Below are 16895 nucleotides of genomic sequence, written 5' to 3' on the forward strand. Positions count from 1 at the left end.
AGTTCTTACAATCAACTAGCAATAATTCTATGTGCTGAACACCTAGAACAATATGTTTTTAGGTAATAAAAATTGTCTTAATGATTCGGAACAACTACTGCACTATTTTATGCCTAGGCAAGCCCTAGGTAATAACCTGAATAAAACTGGAACTGCTTTTGTTAAATTATTAATTGCTACAACCAGCAGGCAGGCCTGATTCGGACTTCTTTTCCGAGTTATATAATGAATCTGGTTCTGACTTAAACACCCTGCTTAGGACTTTAAATTCAGACCTTAACTGTGTATAAGTCATGCTATCTACGTGCATTCTTTGTGGAGGTATAACTGAGCCTTCTACTTGCTTATATGTTTCCCCCTCCTAATTGCAGTCTTATATGTTTTTGTATGTCGCCTTAGTATTTTGTCTTTAAACCTGAGGGTCTTCCTAGAACCCCTCTCCTTATAGGAATAGTAGTCCTAAATTCCTCCGGGACTGATAGGAAGGAACGGGTAACACCATACAATAAGAGTCGAGACCAACCCTCGCTTTATCTTAACGGGGCGGGAAAGGGTATATATGGATATGATAACAGGTGCGTTAATACCACGTGTATCCCCTATTTTGAGGAATGTCATACCGGGTATTGCATTGATGTGATCTATATTACATACAAACCTAGGACACCCCCTTTATATTCATAAGCAAGCCTTAGATTATAACACTTTTCAAAATTCCACCTTTCAATAATTATTTTCAAACTCTTGTGTGTTTAACTTAAATCCCCTATTACTTAAGCCTTACTTGTTTATTCGCTAATTGCACAAATTCACAAAATTATTTAGCGGGGAACCATACTAGTGGATCCTGAGGGGTGCCTAACACCTTCCCCTTAGTATAATTTCAAGCCCTTACGCTATCTCTGGTTATCAAACATAGTTGTAGTTGAACCTTATAGGTGTCCTAACGCACCTTAAAATCGTTAGGTGGCGACTCTTCAAATACCCAATTCCAAAAAGGAAATGGGTCATCACACCCCATAAATGTCATAACCCGGACTCCTCTCAGCTGGAAGGGGAAAAAAAGAGGCGCGACAAATATCGATACAACTCTTTTTATTCAGCACTCCAGTTCAGGTAATATTATTACTCAAGTTTATGTAGATGACATTATTTTTGGTATCCCTAACTTTGTTCTGTTACATCCCGTAAATGTAACAACCTTGATACCGTTAGATATTATGTTAGAGAGGTATTTTCTTTTAAGTGGAATATTTTTGTAAAAGTTTATAAGTATAATTTTAGATAGTTGTCATTATTATAATTTTCGGATATGGTAAATTATACTCATGAGAAAGTTTATGAGATTTACTTTATTGTAAAGATAGAAATTATTTTTTTTCACATGAAAATAAGGTTATCTTTTTACCATTTTAAGAATTAAGCGTACAAAAATCTGTACTCTTTATATGAGATTAGAAATAATAGAAGTTGGAAAATATATTTTTTTACATCGATGTTTTAATGAAATAATAGTGTATGTATTTATTTATATGGTACCACATGACCATGATAGTAGGGTATATAAAGTGTGTTAAAAGTGAATAGTATTTTAAGTAATTTGAGATAATTCTTAATTTTGTGGGTAATTGGTTAATTACCGTGTAACGAGATATTACCTAATTAACTAATAAGTATGGGATAAGATTAAAACCCCCACCCCGACATAGCAACAAGCCACTACACAATTCATGACTCTTAGTCATTAGGGGGAGGTGGCAACCAATTCACGACTCTTAGTCAGTAAGGGATTTGATGGAAAAAAATCATTCCTAAAGTGGAGCAGAATGCACATTAGGCCTTTAGCCATGGAGTGAAATTAATAATTTACGCAACATGTTAGCAGTAATGTCCACCATAAGATAAAATTATGTAAATACTATTTTTCCAAATGGTTGAAGCAGCGTCGCTGGATAGAGGTAAAGGTTATGCTTGATTTTAAGAAGTTGATTCATGTATTGCAAAATTGTCTTGATTGGTTGTAGAAACCTTCTTGATCAATCTCTTTGTCGAACTTTATCCATCAATATTACATTTTAAGTTGTAGAGAAAATCTTGGAGTAATTGTTTTTTATTTTTTTAATCAGAAAGTATGGTAATGTTTATAGCTTAGCCTAGTCAATACAGAGGATTGAGGTAAAATTAGTCGAACAATAATCGCTCTAAATCCCATCTAATCTGTTCAAGCATTCATGGCATGCAGAAAAATTAAAACGTGTCCAAGATATTAAAATCTTGAACCTTCTCAAGATGGTTCGTGCGGCTCGGGTCTCAATTGCTTAAGGGGTCCAGATATGTTAAGGCTAGTCCTTTTTTCTTTTGGCATGATTCACAGAAAGATACGTAAACGAAATGTTATTCCATAAGTGGTTCTACTCTTAGCAGTTAAGGATGCCTATGTTATTCATTCCTATAAAATGATATTCAAGCATGTCTAAATATATTCCTACGTTTATATTGAAGTATTTAATAAAGATATTAATGTTTATAATATAGCAATATATGCATCTTCATGCACATGCATTTACCACCGAGCTACGGCCGGTTGGGCAGTTACATATTTACCACCGTGCTACGGCCGGTTGGGAAGTCATGCATATTCATTTACCACCGTGCTACGGCCTATCGGCAGTCATGCATTTACCAGCGGGCTATAGCCGGTTGGGCAGTTACCATCATTGGGCAGTTATGTATCATTATTTACCACCGGTCGACAGTCATACATTTACCAGCGTGCGACGACCGATCAGGTAGTTACCACTGATCAGTTTGGCAATCATGCATCATACGATATGTAAAATAGAGATAGTCTCAAGGACAAGAGGTATTTATATATGTAAGTATAATAAGTATGCATATACGGTAGCACTTCAGAGATTTAGGTTGATGCTTATATGTCTTTAAGTAATATCGACATATTGTTATGTTTCAGTTCTGCCTTACATACTCAATATATTATTCGTACTAACATCCTTTTATTAGGAATGCTGCATTCATGTCTGCAGGTATAGACAATCAGTTTGATGAGCCCTCATAGTATACGAGGTCAGTCATCAGCGAAGGATCGGTAAGACTCCACCTCATTAGGAGCGCAGTCGAGTTTATGAGTCATCATGTCAGAGTTTCGCTATAGACTTATGGGTAGGTCGGTACCCTGTCCCATTTGATGTCATATAATCTTAGAGGCTTTGTAGACAGGGGTTCATTTTATATAGTATGTCAGAGGCCTTGATGGCCCATATGTATTCATGTTTTAAGAAAAATGGTTTAATGATACAGTGTTGCCTACTTATAGTTATACATTATGAGTTGTGGCCATGTGGGCCCATGATAATTACAAAAGGAATGTGTTAAGCTAACTCGACCTATGTATGTTCTAGTTGCGGCTGAATGGTCATGAATTACAGAGTGGTTCCCTCGGGCCAGTGTGGCACCGAGTGCCAGCCACGCCTCCCCAGGTTTGGGGCATGACAAAGTGGTATCATAGCAGGTCGTGTCCTAGGGAGTTCACAGAGTCGTGCCTAGTTGAGTCTAACTTATAGGTGTGTTGTGCGCCACACTTATAATTGAGAGGTTACGGAGAATTTAGGAAAGATTACCCTTCTTTTGTTTCCAGACCATGCCGTAGAGCTGAGTCGTAAGAAGTCAGTATGAAGCTTTCGCCAGATTTAGTATGCACCAAAGGTGCAGGTATCACAATAGAGCTTTAAGGCGTAGATGTAATTTCTACTTACATGGAAGGGAGGTTATAAAAGCGATAGAAGATACGATGCGATATTGAAAGGTAAGTCAGGTAAAGGTGAAGAAGATACGAGATACTCAAGTACAAATGGTTGTGAATAGTCGAGACTTCAGATACAGTTTGGGTTTTAGTTTAAGTTACAGAGGATACCCTAATGAAAATTTTGTAAATCTCTAGGAGTTAACATTCGAGGACGAATGTTCTATAGGGGGGGGGAGAATGTTACATCCCGTAAGTTTAACAACCTTGATATCGTTAGATATTATGTTAGTGTGGTATTTTCTTTTAAATGGAGTATTTTAGTAAAAAATTTATAAGTATAATTTTGGATAGTTGTCATTATTACTATTTTCGGATATGGTAAATTATACTCATGAGAAATTTTATGAGATTTACTTTATTATAAATATAGAAATTATTTTTTTCACAAGAAAAGAAGGTTATCTTTTTACCATTTTAAGAATTAAGCGTACGAAAATTTGTACTCTCTCTATGAGATTAGAAAAATTAGAAGTTGAGAAAATATATGTATTTTTTACATAGATGTTTTAATGAAATAACAGTGTATATATTTATTTTATATTGTACCACATGACCATGATGGTAAGGTATATAAAGTGTGCTAAAAGTGAGTAGTATTTTAAGTAATTTGAGATAATTCTAAATTATGTGGGTAATTAGTTAATTACCGGATAACGAGACATTACCTAATTAACTAATAAGTATGAGATAAGATTAAAACTCCCACCCCCATGTGGCAACAAGCCACTACAGAATTCATGACTCTTAGTCATTAGGGGGAGGTGGCAACCAATTCATGACTCTTAGTCCTTAAGGGATTTGGTGGCAAAAAAATCATTCCTAAAGTGGAGCAGAATGCACTTTAGGCCTTTAGCCATGGGGCGAAATTAATAATTTACGCAGCATGTAAGCAGTAATGTCCACCATAAGATAAAATTATGTAAATACTATTTTTCCAAATGGTTGAAGCAGCGTGGCTGGGATAGAGGTAAAGGTTATGCTTTTTTTAAGAAGTTGATTCATGTATTGCAAAATTGTCTTTGATTGGTTGCAGCAACCTTCTTGATTAATCTCTGTGCCAAACTTTATCCATCAATATTACATTTTGGGTTGTAGAGAAAATCTTGGAGTAATTATTTTTAGTCTTTTAATCAGAAAGTATGGTAATGTTTATAGCTTAGCCTAGTCAACACAGAGGATCGAGGTCAATTCAGTCGAACGATAATCAATCTGAATCCCATCTAATTTGTTCAAGAATTCATGGCATGCAGAAAAATTAAAACATGTCCAAGATATTAAAATCTTGAACCTTCTCAAGATGGTTCATGCAGCTCAGGTCTCAATTGCTTAAGGGATCCAGGTATGTTAAGGCTAGTCCTTCTTTCTTCTGGCATGATCCACGCAACGATACGTAAACGAAATGTTATTTCATAAGTGGTTCTACTCTTAGCAGTTAAGGATGACTATGTTATTTATTCTTGTAAAATGACATTCAAGTATGTCTAAGTATGTTCCTAAGTTTATATTAGGGTATTTGATAAAGATGTTAATGTTTATAATATAGTAATACATGCATCTTCATGCACATGCATTTACCTTCGAGCTACAGTCGGTTGGGCAGTTACATATTTACCACCATGCTACGACCGGGTGGACAGTCATGCATATTCATTTACCACCGTGCTACGGCCGATCGGGCAGTCATGCATTTACCACCAGGCTACGGCCGGTTGGGTAGCTATGCATCATTATTTACCACCGGTTGGGCAGTCATACATTTACCACCGTACGACGACCGGTCGGGCAGTTACCACTGATCAATTGGTAGTCATGCATCATACGGTATGGATAATAGAGATAGTCTCAATGAGAAGCAGTATTTATATATGTAAGTATAATAAGTATGTATATACGGAGGCACTTTAGAGATTCAGGTTGATTCTAATATGTCTTTAATTAATGTTGACATATTGTTATGTTTTAGTTCTGCCTTACATACTCAGTACATTATCCGTACTGACGTCCTTTTGTTAGGGACGCTATATTCATGTCTGCAAGTATAGACAATCAGTTTGACGAGCCCCTATAGTAGACAAGGTCAGCCGTCAGCGAAGGATCGGTAAAACTCCACCTCATTCGGAGCGCAGTGGAGTCTTTGAGTCATCATGTCAGAATTTTGCTACAGACTTATGGGTAGGCCTGTATCCTGTCCCATTTGACGTCAAATAGTCTTAAAGGCTTTGTAGATAGGGGTTCATTTTGTACAGTATGTCAGAGGCCTTGACGGCCCATATGTTAATGTTTTAAGAAAAATGGTTCAGTGATACAGTGTTGCCTACTTATAGTTATACATTATGAGTTGTGGCCATGTGGGCCCATGATAATTACAAAAGGAATGTGTTCAGCTAACTCGACCTATGTATGTTCTAGTTTTGGTCGAATGATCAAGAGTTACATAGTGGTTCGCTCGGGCCAGTGCGGCACAGAATGTCAGCCATGCCTCCCCAGGTTTGGGGTGTGACATGTTCTTTGTGGAGAATTTGCTCTTTCCATGAAAGAAGAATTTGAGATAAGCATGATGGGAGAACTGACTTTCTTTCTTGGACTTCAAGTCAAGCAGTATCCTAAAGGAATTTTCATTAGCCAAACCAAGTACGCTAAGGAGCTTATCAAAAAGTTTGGCATGGAAAATGTTAAGGCAATTGGCACTCCAATGAGTCCAACTACAACGCTAGATGAAGACAACAATGGAAAAAAAGGTTGATGAAACCATGTATAGAGGAATGATTGGATCTCTATTATATCTAACTGCTAGCCGATAAGATATTATGTTTAGTGTATGAAAATATGCTATATTTCAATCGGCTCCCAAGGAATCCCATCTTTCTTTTATTAAACGAATTATTAGATATTTATTTGGTACCTCTGAGCTAGGACTATAATATGATCGTTCTAACAATTTTACTCTAAGAGGTTTTTCAGATGCAGACTTTGCAGGTGACAAGATTGACAAAAAGAGTACAAGTTGGACAAGTTAATTGTTAGGAAATGCCTTGGCACAACAAAAAATAAAATTGTGTTGCACTATCAACAACAGAGGAAGAATACCTAGCCATTGGAAGCTGTTTCACACAAGTTCTATGGATTATGCATCAACTTCTCGACTATGATTTATCTCTTACATCTACTTCTATATTCTGTAACAATACCAGTGCTATCTGTTTATCAAAATATTATGTGCATCAATCTAGAGCAAAGCCTATAGAATTTAAACACCATTTTATCCGTGATCATGTAGCAAAAGGTGATATTGTTTTAAAATTTATTAGTACGGATTCTCAACTTGCTGATATTTTTACAAAACTACTTTTGGAAGAAAGATTTTGTCTACTCCGTAAAAAGATTGGCATTATGCCAAATTTGTAAATCACATATTTCACCATGTTTTAAAAATATTTTACCATATTCTAGAATATTTTATTTCCTTACTTATGTGTGGCCTAATTAATATTCTGTGTAAGTATAAATATTGCATCTTCTCAGTACTGCCAATCAGTCACTTCAGAAGCATCACTTCCGTCTGAACTTGCCATTTCCCTTAACCAAGGTGTCTCTTCGCTTTACTCAAAATCTCCAATAAAACCCTTCCTTCTCCAACACTCTACTCATTAACTTCAAAGCAATCCTTCACACCATGGCCAAAAGAAATCCCTCTTCTTCCGCGACAACCAGACGCAGTCGAAGGTTTTAAAAACCCCTTAACACTGAAGAACCTGTATATGTGGAGTCATCCATTGACTCCGATTTTCTCAGAATGGACAATGAAAGCAGTGAATTATCTGAAAATCCTCCCATTAGCCAGAAAAAGGGCAGCAAAAGACCGATGGAGCAAACCCCCAAAACGGCTACATGCAAGAAAGTTAAAGTGGAACACATGGAATTTGGTCCTGAGGACAAGTTAATCTTCAATAGTCCCAGTGAAAAATCAAGGTTTGAGTCCTACAAGTCAAAATTCATGGCTTATTGTCGCTCTGTAAGTCTCTCTCTTATGAAAAGTCTTCATTGTGATGTGGCTGCTATTTTTGATTTCCAACACCTTTCTTCTCTGTTTGATGCCATTGGAAACTCTGTTTATGAAGAACCAGTAAGGATGTTTTATGCAAATCTTTTTGTGAATGATAAAGATGATTTGGAATCCATGATTTTAGGCACTAGAATTATTTTGGACTCTTATCAATTTGAAAAGATTTTCTCAGCTAAGTTTAGTGGGCTTAATGTATTTTTACAAAATTTGTGGCCCAAAGACTTTGAAGTTTCTTTTGATGAAGCAAAAACCTTTCTGTCTAATAATCCTCCTGACATTGATCCCAAGAATATTAAGTTTGAACATCGCATCTTGGCCCACATGATTGCTACCACTCTCCTTCCTAGAATTGGGTCCCTTAGCTCTCTATCCACTAGAGATGTTTTTGTTCTTTACTGCCTGGTTAACAATAAAAGACTTGATTGGTTTGTATAGATTCGTCAATATATGTTTGAAAGTATCAGGGATATATCTTCTTCTGTTGCATGTTTGCCCTATCGTCTTCTCTTCTCACATGTTCTTAAAGTCATGAAGGTAGATTTGGCACCCTTTACACCTAAGTACATTACTAGTACTTATGATAAGACAACCTTCTCGATGATGGGGGTATAATTTTGGTGATGATGAATGGGTTAAGCGCGCCAAAGTTGAAAGTATTCCAGTGCCAACTGGAGTTCAAACTGAACAACCAGCATCTCAGTCGACTGCCTCTCAGAATCTTCAGCAAATTCAGCATTACCTTGATGGGGTAAAGCTGCTACTGGTTGAGATGGAGGAACAGGTAGACAAATTAGGGAAGTTACCAAGGAGACAGGTACAGATGTGGCTAAGCTCAGGATGGATATGGGAGCCACACGGAGGGAAGGAACCGGGGCTTTCAACTCTATGAGTGAAAAGATGGACAAACTTGTCAAAGATGTTAAAAATTCCTATGACTCCTTCTGCACCAAAGTGATCAACACTCTCAAGTACTTCCTGGGAAGAAGTTAATGAGACTCTATGTGATGATGTTTCAAACAATTTTTTTTTTGGTTATGCTTGTTTGTTGGTGGTTCTTTTTAAAATAATATTTTGCTTGGATCTGTACTAGCTAAGCCTCTGCTGAAGGCACTACTTTTGCTGATCTAACCTCATAATTAGTATGCATATTATTTGCTATTTATGAGTTATGTATGCTTTTATTTCCTTTTTGATTAATTTCAAAGGGGAGAAATGTAGAGAAGTAAACAACCTCAATAGGAGACAACAATTGTTCAGGGGGAGATGGAACAACATGAACTCAGGGGGAGCAACATACAAAGAGGGAAGTATCATAATTTATGGTTCTCTTATATTTACTCTCTCTTGATTGTCATCATCAAAAATGGGGAGATTTTTAATTTTTAAAGTTTCAATGATGACAATATCATCTTATTATTTTGCAAGATTGCGGGATTTGAAATCATCAAAAAGGAAAGAATGAGATGATGTCCAAAGATAAGATTAATGGACAATGAAGAAGTCCATTTATTCGACCTCAATCAAAAGAATTAAGATTGCATATCAAGGAAGTCTTCGTCAGAAAATATTATGTATCCATATATATAAGATCAATCTAGGCTTGAATGACTCCTCAATACAAGCGTGTGACAAGGAAAGTCATGATCAAATCTGGGTTCTTCCAAGAGTGGCATTCGAAGAGGCACCCCTTGGGTCAAATCCTTTTTAATAATCTCGTGCCTCTAATTCTGGTCAAAACTCAACGACTCTTTTTCTCTCCTATAAGAAGGCTGCCAAGTTCAATTGGAAGGCTTGTGCAACTACACACATTGTATTCTAAGCCTCTCTACTTTTTATTCTAAACACTTTAATTCTTAGTTATCAGTGTCTCAAAAGATAGGAAGAATAAACACAAAAGAGAGTTGTGTCAAATATTAAGAAGTCATTATTGCTATTTCTCATTGGTTGTGAATGAGTTAAAACTATCTGTATTGTAATACTTTCATAATCTTAAAGGAATCCTTGTGACCAAGGGAAACTGGATGTAAGTACCACAATAGTACCGAACCAGTGTAAAATTATTGTGTGTTGTTTACTTTTCAATTACTTCTATCTTTCATTCTCCACTATGTTTAGTCAACTAAAATCATTATTAGTCGACTAATTTTTAATAGACCACAATTCACCCCTCCCTCCCCCCCCCCCCGTACTTTCATAAACATATGTATATCATTGTCATATGCACACTCATGCATTTTACATAAGCGTGGGACTTGTTAGTGCATTGATTGACACGTGGGGAGCATCGGATTTACGTATATGCTAGGTCTTCATCATGCATAGTTATTTTAGACTCATTTAAGATCATTCATATAAAATGCTATTTAAGAATAGATGTTATGTTGGGACATTATCATGCATAGACACTCTACATTCATGAAAAAGTATTCGAGTAAATGCTACCTGATGCATATCCCTATTGCATGCGGATTTGGTGTAATTTTATGTGTGTTTAACCTGGTTATTCGGAAAAGCATGCTTATTACCTTCTTCTTTGATTGAACATCTTACTATTGATATTCGATGTTCCTTGGCTATTTCCTTATTATTGTATATGCTTATGAGCTGCACAGGTTATATAAAAAGAGTATCTTTTTGACTAAACCTCGCCACTACTTCATTGAGGTTAATATTGATACTTATTGAGTGTATGGGGCCAGTTGTACTCATACTATACTTCTGCACCTTGCGTGTAGATTTTGGAGTTGAGTTATTGTGGAAGCCAAAGGCTAACATGGAATATGTACCAACGTCCCAAATACAAGCTACCATTTGTTCATGGTAGTATAGGACTTATATTTCTATTTATGTAAATTCGAAATAGAAGATGTATTTTCTTCACGCCAATATAGTACTTCTTAATCTTAGTGTCTTAAAACTTGTATTAGTAGTTCTTGGGGATATTTGTATTAATTTCTGCATTTTTATTTTATTATTCATCTAATGGTCTTCAGTTCGAGCTATGTTATACGTTGGTTGGCTTACCTAGCGGGTTGGGTTATATGCCATCATTACTTGGTAGGATTTGGGCCGTGACAAGTTGGTATCAGAGCTTTAGGTACATAGGTTCTACGAGTTGCAAGCTAATATCTAGTAGAGTCTAGAGGATCGATATTATGATACCCATACTTATCTTCGAGAGGCTACAGGGCATCCAGGAAAATTCTCTTTCTTTCTTTCCATATCGTGTGACTTTATTTCTGTTTACCTTGAAAATGGTATTAATAATTATATTTGATTTGTGGTTCTAAAAATACGTGATTTATCTTAATGTCAGTTGTTATGTGAATAATGCTAAGTCTAAGTAAAGAGAATAAGATATGCAAACCACTGCTACCTCAAGGTTGGGCCTCGAGCTGGCTGGAATCGGGGGGCCTCGTGGTCTAGCTAGGGCAGTTAGCAATGAATAATTGATGAAGAACAATGATATTGAAGGCCTTGAAGATATCCTTTAGCGGTTAATAATGGGAAATAAATGTACAAGTGATAAATCTGTATAGTAATTGTTGAGCACGTTTAGGCAAGAAAAGCAGAGAATGTTCTATGGTATTCAATATTCACATGTGTTACAAAATGACAAGGGTCCCCTTTATATAGGAGGGGGAATCTCAACATAATACATGTCTAATGATAATGAGGAAATTCTATTGGTACAGCTGTATAATGGCTCAGTACGGATTTGTACTATTCTTGTAGACTTGCTCAGCTCTAACCACGTGTACTTGGGAGCTTTCTCACCTTTCCATGACGATCATCGATTTGTACTTTTACGAGAGTGACTAGAGTGAGCCTTCGATGTGCTCCCTCGAGGGACGCACCTCGAGGTCACACTTCACATTCTGCCTCAAGCTTCTCGAGGTTGGGTGTAGAGTGCCACAGTATCCCCAAAGTCGAACTCCCCAATTTTGGACGTATACATATAGTCCCCGCATTTCGTAGGATGAAATGATAAGAAACGATCTTGAGCTCTTGCCTCTTCGATACCCCCATTGTGATGTCAGCCACGTGAGATCACTAAATGGTGCAACAGAAAAATTGCACAGAGGTCTTGTCAAACACGATTCTCGAAAAGCCCACGAACCGCTATTGGTTGTCCTTTCAGTTCCTCCAATGCACTTAGATGACTCTCATAAATATTCCAATTCCCTATCTTTTAAACCTTTACATCATCTTCAAATCTTCAAATCTTTGTTAACATTTTCTTGTCTTCACCCTTCTTTTGTGTTCACTTCTTCCTCAGCTTACTTTGAAACTTTGTCATAACCATGGCCAAAACTTCTAAGAAAGTACCTCAAAAAGAGGAAGCCCCTTCTTCATCACGCTCGACTAAGAAAAATAATAGTGTCTCCTCGTATTGAGGAGGGTATTCCTGGGACCTTCGATACATCCTCCGATTTCAAAATTGAAAAACCTTCTTCGGTACCGGGCCGATGCGAGCCCATGTCTCGGTACATTAGTCTAATAAGCGACATAAAGAAAGTGAAAATAGATTGTCGCTGGGGAGAGGCGGTACAAGTGGAGATCCCTTTATCGGAAGAGGATATAACCACATACAGAGCTGGTTTCCTCAGCGTATATATGTACCCCTTTACCTTAGATCATGTAGATTCTTCTTCTCCACCAATAGACCCGGTGATCCTCGATTTTTGTCAACAATATCGAGTGACACTTGGTCATTGGAGAATCATCTATTTGATTAGATATTTTTCGAACATGGTCAAGGGGATGAATTTCACCCTCGATCATCTGATTAGATTGTAAAGCCCTCGTCTCAATCGAGGAGGCCTAGTCAAACTGCATCCTCGATCTACCAAAGCATTTTTTGCTAGCATCGACGAAGATAAGGACTGGGGGTGGATGAGCCACTTCGTTCGAGTGAGGACTTCAAACCTCATCCCTGCCGAGAAGATGCCATTCCTTAAGGAATGGAATATGAGACGCAAGTGTCGTTACACCGAGCATGTTTTATCACCTGGATGTCCTTTTTTCCTCTTTTGAACTAATTCCTTTATTTTTTGAATTGATTCTCCTCTGGTTGCTTATCCACCGTGTGGTTCCCCGATGCAGTCAAGGATCTCCTGGGCTGGGTTAAACTCTTATACTCTACCTCCTCATACGACAAGCGTATTTGGCGTGATTTGGCCAAAACTCGATGGGAGGCCAAAAAGCATGGTACGCCCTCACCATTGTCACTTCTAAATCCCCTATGAATAGATTTCTCGGTGGTATGCTTGACATTTTATGCCTGTGCAGGCCTCGATGGAGTCGTTTCAATGAGATCGCTTCCTTCTAGTGAAGAGGAGACCCAAATATCCACCAAAGATAGAAAGAGAAAGAAGGAGACGCTTGCGGAGTCCTCGAAACCAAAGAAAGCTAAGGCTCGAAAGCCTAGGGCCGATGCAACGGTCCTAACTCTGGAAGCTGCTGAGAGTCTTTATATTGAAGACGAGGATGATGACGGTTGCCCATTGGTACATAGGGCAAGACGAAACATTGATGCTTAGAAGGTTGTCGGGCAGAAGATTGTCAAGTCAGAGGTGGTCGATGTGGTCCCACCTCATATTGAGGAGACCTTGGAGGAGGGTTTGGATGTAGTTCCCGACCGGCAATTGAATTGGATGCAACTTGTGTCATTGATCACTTGGTTTGCGTATTCGGAGGATCCAGCTCTGAGGCCCCTTGAGGGAGAGAGGAAGCCCCGATGGAGGTTGATGCCTTAGGCGATCTTCAACCAGGCCTGTCGTTTTCCCTAGGGAAATACGGGATGCCTAGAACAGGGAGACTCCTGATGTGGGGGCATCCCAAGGAGAGGATTACACATTTGGAGATTTCTTTGCTGGTGTTGAATAGGATGATGATCTCGATGCCCCAGTCATTCTTGAGGAGGCTGCGAAACTCCAAAAATAGGTGATTTTTTACATAACCTTTGTGCCTTGAGTTTTGATCTTTATTTTTCTAACTTCTTTCCTTCATGATATAGGTCACGATGCTATACAACTAGGCCTTCTCCTAGTTAAGAGCTGAACTGACTCATTATGAGGGGGAGTTTGAGAAGCTTGCTACGGAGTCAAAAGAGCTAAAAACTCTATATACATGAACGGAGGAGGAACTGATCAGCCTTCGAGCAAGCTCAGATAAAGTGCTCCAAGAGCGGGCCAACCTCATCAAACAGGTAGTTCGATATTCGTGAACTTGCTTTTTGTTTTCATAACTTTGTGTCTATTACCTTGACTCAACATTTGCAGTTTGAGCGAAAGGGTGCCCTAGCGGAGCAGCTTTGGGAAGAGATTGCGGCCAAAGATGTCGAGATCCTTGAGCTGAAGCGGTGCAAGGATAGCATGGTCTTGGAAAGGGATACTCTCCGAGGCTACTGGCCTCGACCCAGAGTCTTCTTCAAGGTGCTAAAGAGGAAGGTCACAAATTCGAGGTGCTTAATGTGAGTAGGTTGTCGTGTTATCCATGGCCAAGTACAAAGCCGATGCACGCATATCCTCATATTAGGATGATGTTGCTATAGTGAATAATCGAGCCAGGGAGATATCTGAAGAGGCCGAGCTCAAGCTGGATTGCACCCTTGCACATTCTCGATTAGAAGCTCGGAGACAGGCCTTTGAGGAAGTGCATGCCAAGGGTGTCAATCCATTTGCCGAAATCGAAGAAGCGAAGGCCTTGGAAGAGGAGTCAGCAGCTCTGACTACTTCGGACGAGGGCTCTGCGAGTAGCTCGGGGAGTAGCAAAGATGAAGACTAGGCCACCTTTGCTCTTTTTACTTCTTCTTCTTTTGTATGTGGACTCCGCGTGGGAGTTTTATAAATTCACCTTTGTAAATATATTTTTGGAATGCAAACAATTTTCTTGTTTAATGTCTTCAAAGTTTTGCCTCTAGTGTTCATGCTAAAGTCAAGCTTCGAACTTGAATTTAACTTCTTCGAGCTCGGTCTTGGAGTAACAGAGACCCTTGAGATCGGGTTGTTCTGGTTTCAATCGCATATATTCCTTAGGTTGGGTTAGTAAGGAATCGATTTGACTCCTCAATGACTTGAGCACGTGTGGTGACATCATTCCTGTGCCATGACCGTGAAGTGACCAAAATGGCCCCGTCGGTACATTTCCCAAAAAGTCATAATTGCATTGTGAGAGCTGATTGGCTATCAAAGTTAATGAATAGTCGCTGCTCTTCGTATATATACTTGTTTTCCTTTCATTGAGGGCTTTGCCGCTTTGTGCAACTACCTTTCTCTATAGAGTTCCTTTTTTGCGTTAGTTCTAGTACCGCATTAGATCAAAGTTCTCACCTGAGTTTTCATCTTCCCTTTCTTGTTTTGAAGGAGCTATGGCTACCATGCCCAAATCTGCTCACCAGGAAGAGGGATGTCCCACATTTGCTTCCCGCCCGTCCGGTGGTACACTGTCGGCGTTTGGTGAGCTAACTTCAAACTGTTTCATCTCGATGAAAAATTTTATGATAGAGAAACCTCTCGACATTCCGGGCCATCGAGAACATGCATCGAGGTTCATTCATTCAATAGAATAGAGACACTTCAAGGCTATAAGGAGAGACTGCGGATGTGGAGAAAAGGTGAGGCTGCAGTACCCTCCCGGGAAGAGGATATAATGGCCCACATAGAGGGGTTTCTGAATGTGTACACGTACCATTTTACATTGTGTCCTCTCGACTGACTTGTGTTTGAATTCTATCAAAGATATCAAGTTACTTTGCCTCAGATCCATCCATCTTTCTGGCAGATCGTGTTGATGATGAGATTTTTTGCTGAAAGGGTCGAGCTCGAGTTCACCCTTAGCCACCTCATTAGATTGTACTGGCCTTTGAATTATCGAGGTATAATTACACTAAGAAGCCAATCCACCAAGCCCTTTATTGCCAGTGATGATGATGAGAGGGATCGAGGGTGGATGAGTCGGTTTGTCCGAGTGAGGACGGTTGATATTATTCCTGCAGAGTTACTGTCATTCCCCGAGAAATGGAATTTCAAGCATAAGTGATATATTGTACTCTATTATTTTTGTTCTCGGTGGAGCCAGACTCCGTTAGAACATTTTGTCTCCTTTTTCGCAGCAATTCTGTGGATGCCCAATGAGGTCCCTAATCTTGCGGACTGGGCACGCAAACTGGTGGCCTCTTCGACTTAAGATGAGCGCAAGTGGCAAGATTTTTCTAAGGGAAAATAGGAGGGTAAGGACCAAGGTATGTGCTATGTAGTCCTTCTCTCGAGGAGTACTTTTCTTTATGTCCACTAATTTTTTTGTTGTAGGCATCGATGAGTTTTCTAAGGTAAGACCGTCCCCTTTCCAGGAGGAGGAAGGACCTTCGATTTCGGAGACAAGGAAGGATAATAAAAGAAATAGATCCTTGAGGAAAGAGGATTCCCAAAGCAAAGCAGGACCCACCGGGGGGCGCGAGGAGGATGTTGCTACTGACGAAGATCTCATATTTATCGGTCGTTCTGTGGACATCAATTCACATGGAGAGGATGATTCCATATTGATGGCTCGAACCAGGAGGCCTCCCGAGACTATTGAGCCTGTTGGGATGGAGACCCCTAGTTTCGAGGGAGAGATTCAACAAGAGAGGAGGGGCGAAGGTCCTTTATTACCTGATTTGGCAACTGGTTCTCAGACGTCGGTAAGTACTCTGAGGGAAATGGGCTTCGACACATCTCTGCCCAATCAAAGAACCTCGGGTTTCTCTACCAGGGCCGATGATACCGGGCAGGTAGATGCAAAATCGACCTTCAAGGAAGCTCAGCGACTCTGCTCTATGGTGAGTTTTGAAGTCGTTATAACTTTTCCAACTTCATATTTTCTTCTTTTTAACTGAACTTTTCTTTCTCATAGGCCTTAGATAAGCTCAAGTCTAAGTTGCTTCGTTGTGAAGCTAAGTTGCGTAAATCCTTGAATGAGGAGAAATCTCTCAGACTTCTTTGTTAAAAGAAGACACGAGAGCTGATA

This window comes from Nicotiana sylvestris, chromosome 3, assembly GCF_000393655.2.
Source record: "Nicotiana sylvestris chromosome 3, ASM39365v2, whole genome shotgun sequence".
Taxonomy (NCBI): domain Eukaryota; kingdom Viridiplantae; phylum Streptophyta; class Magnoliopsida; order Solanales; family Solanaceae; genus Nicotiana; species Nicotiana sylvestris.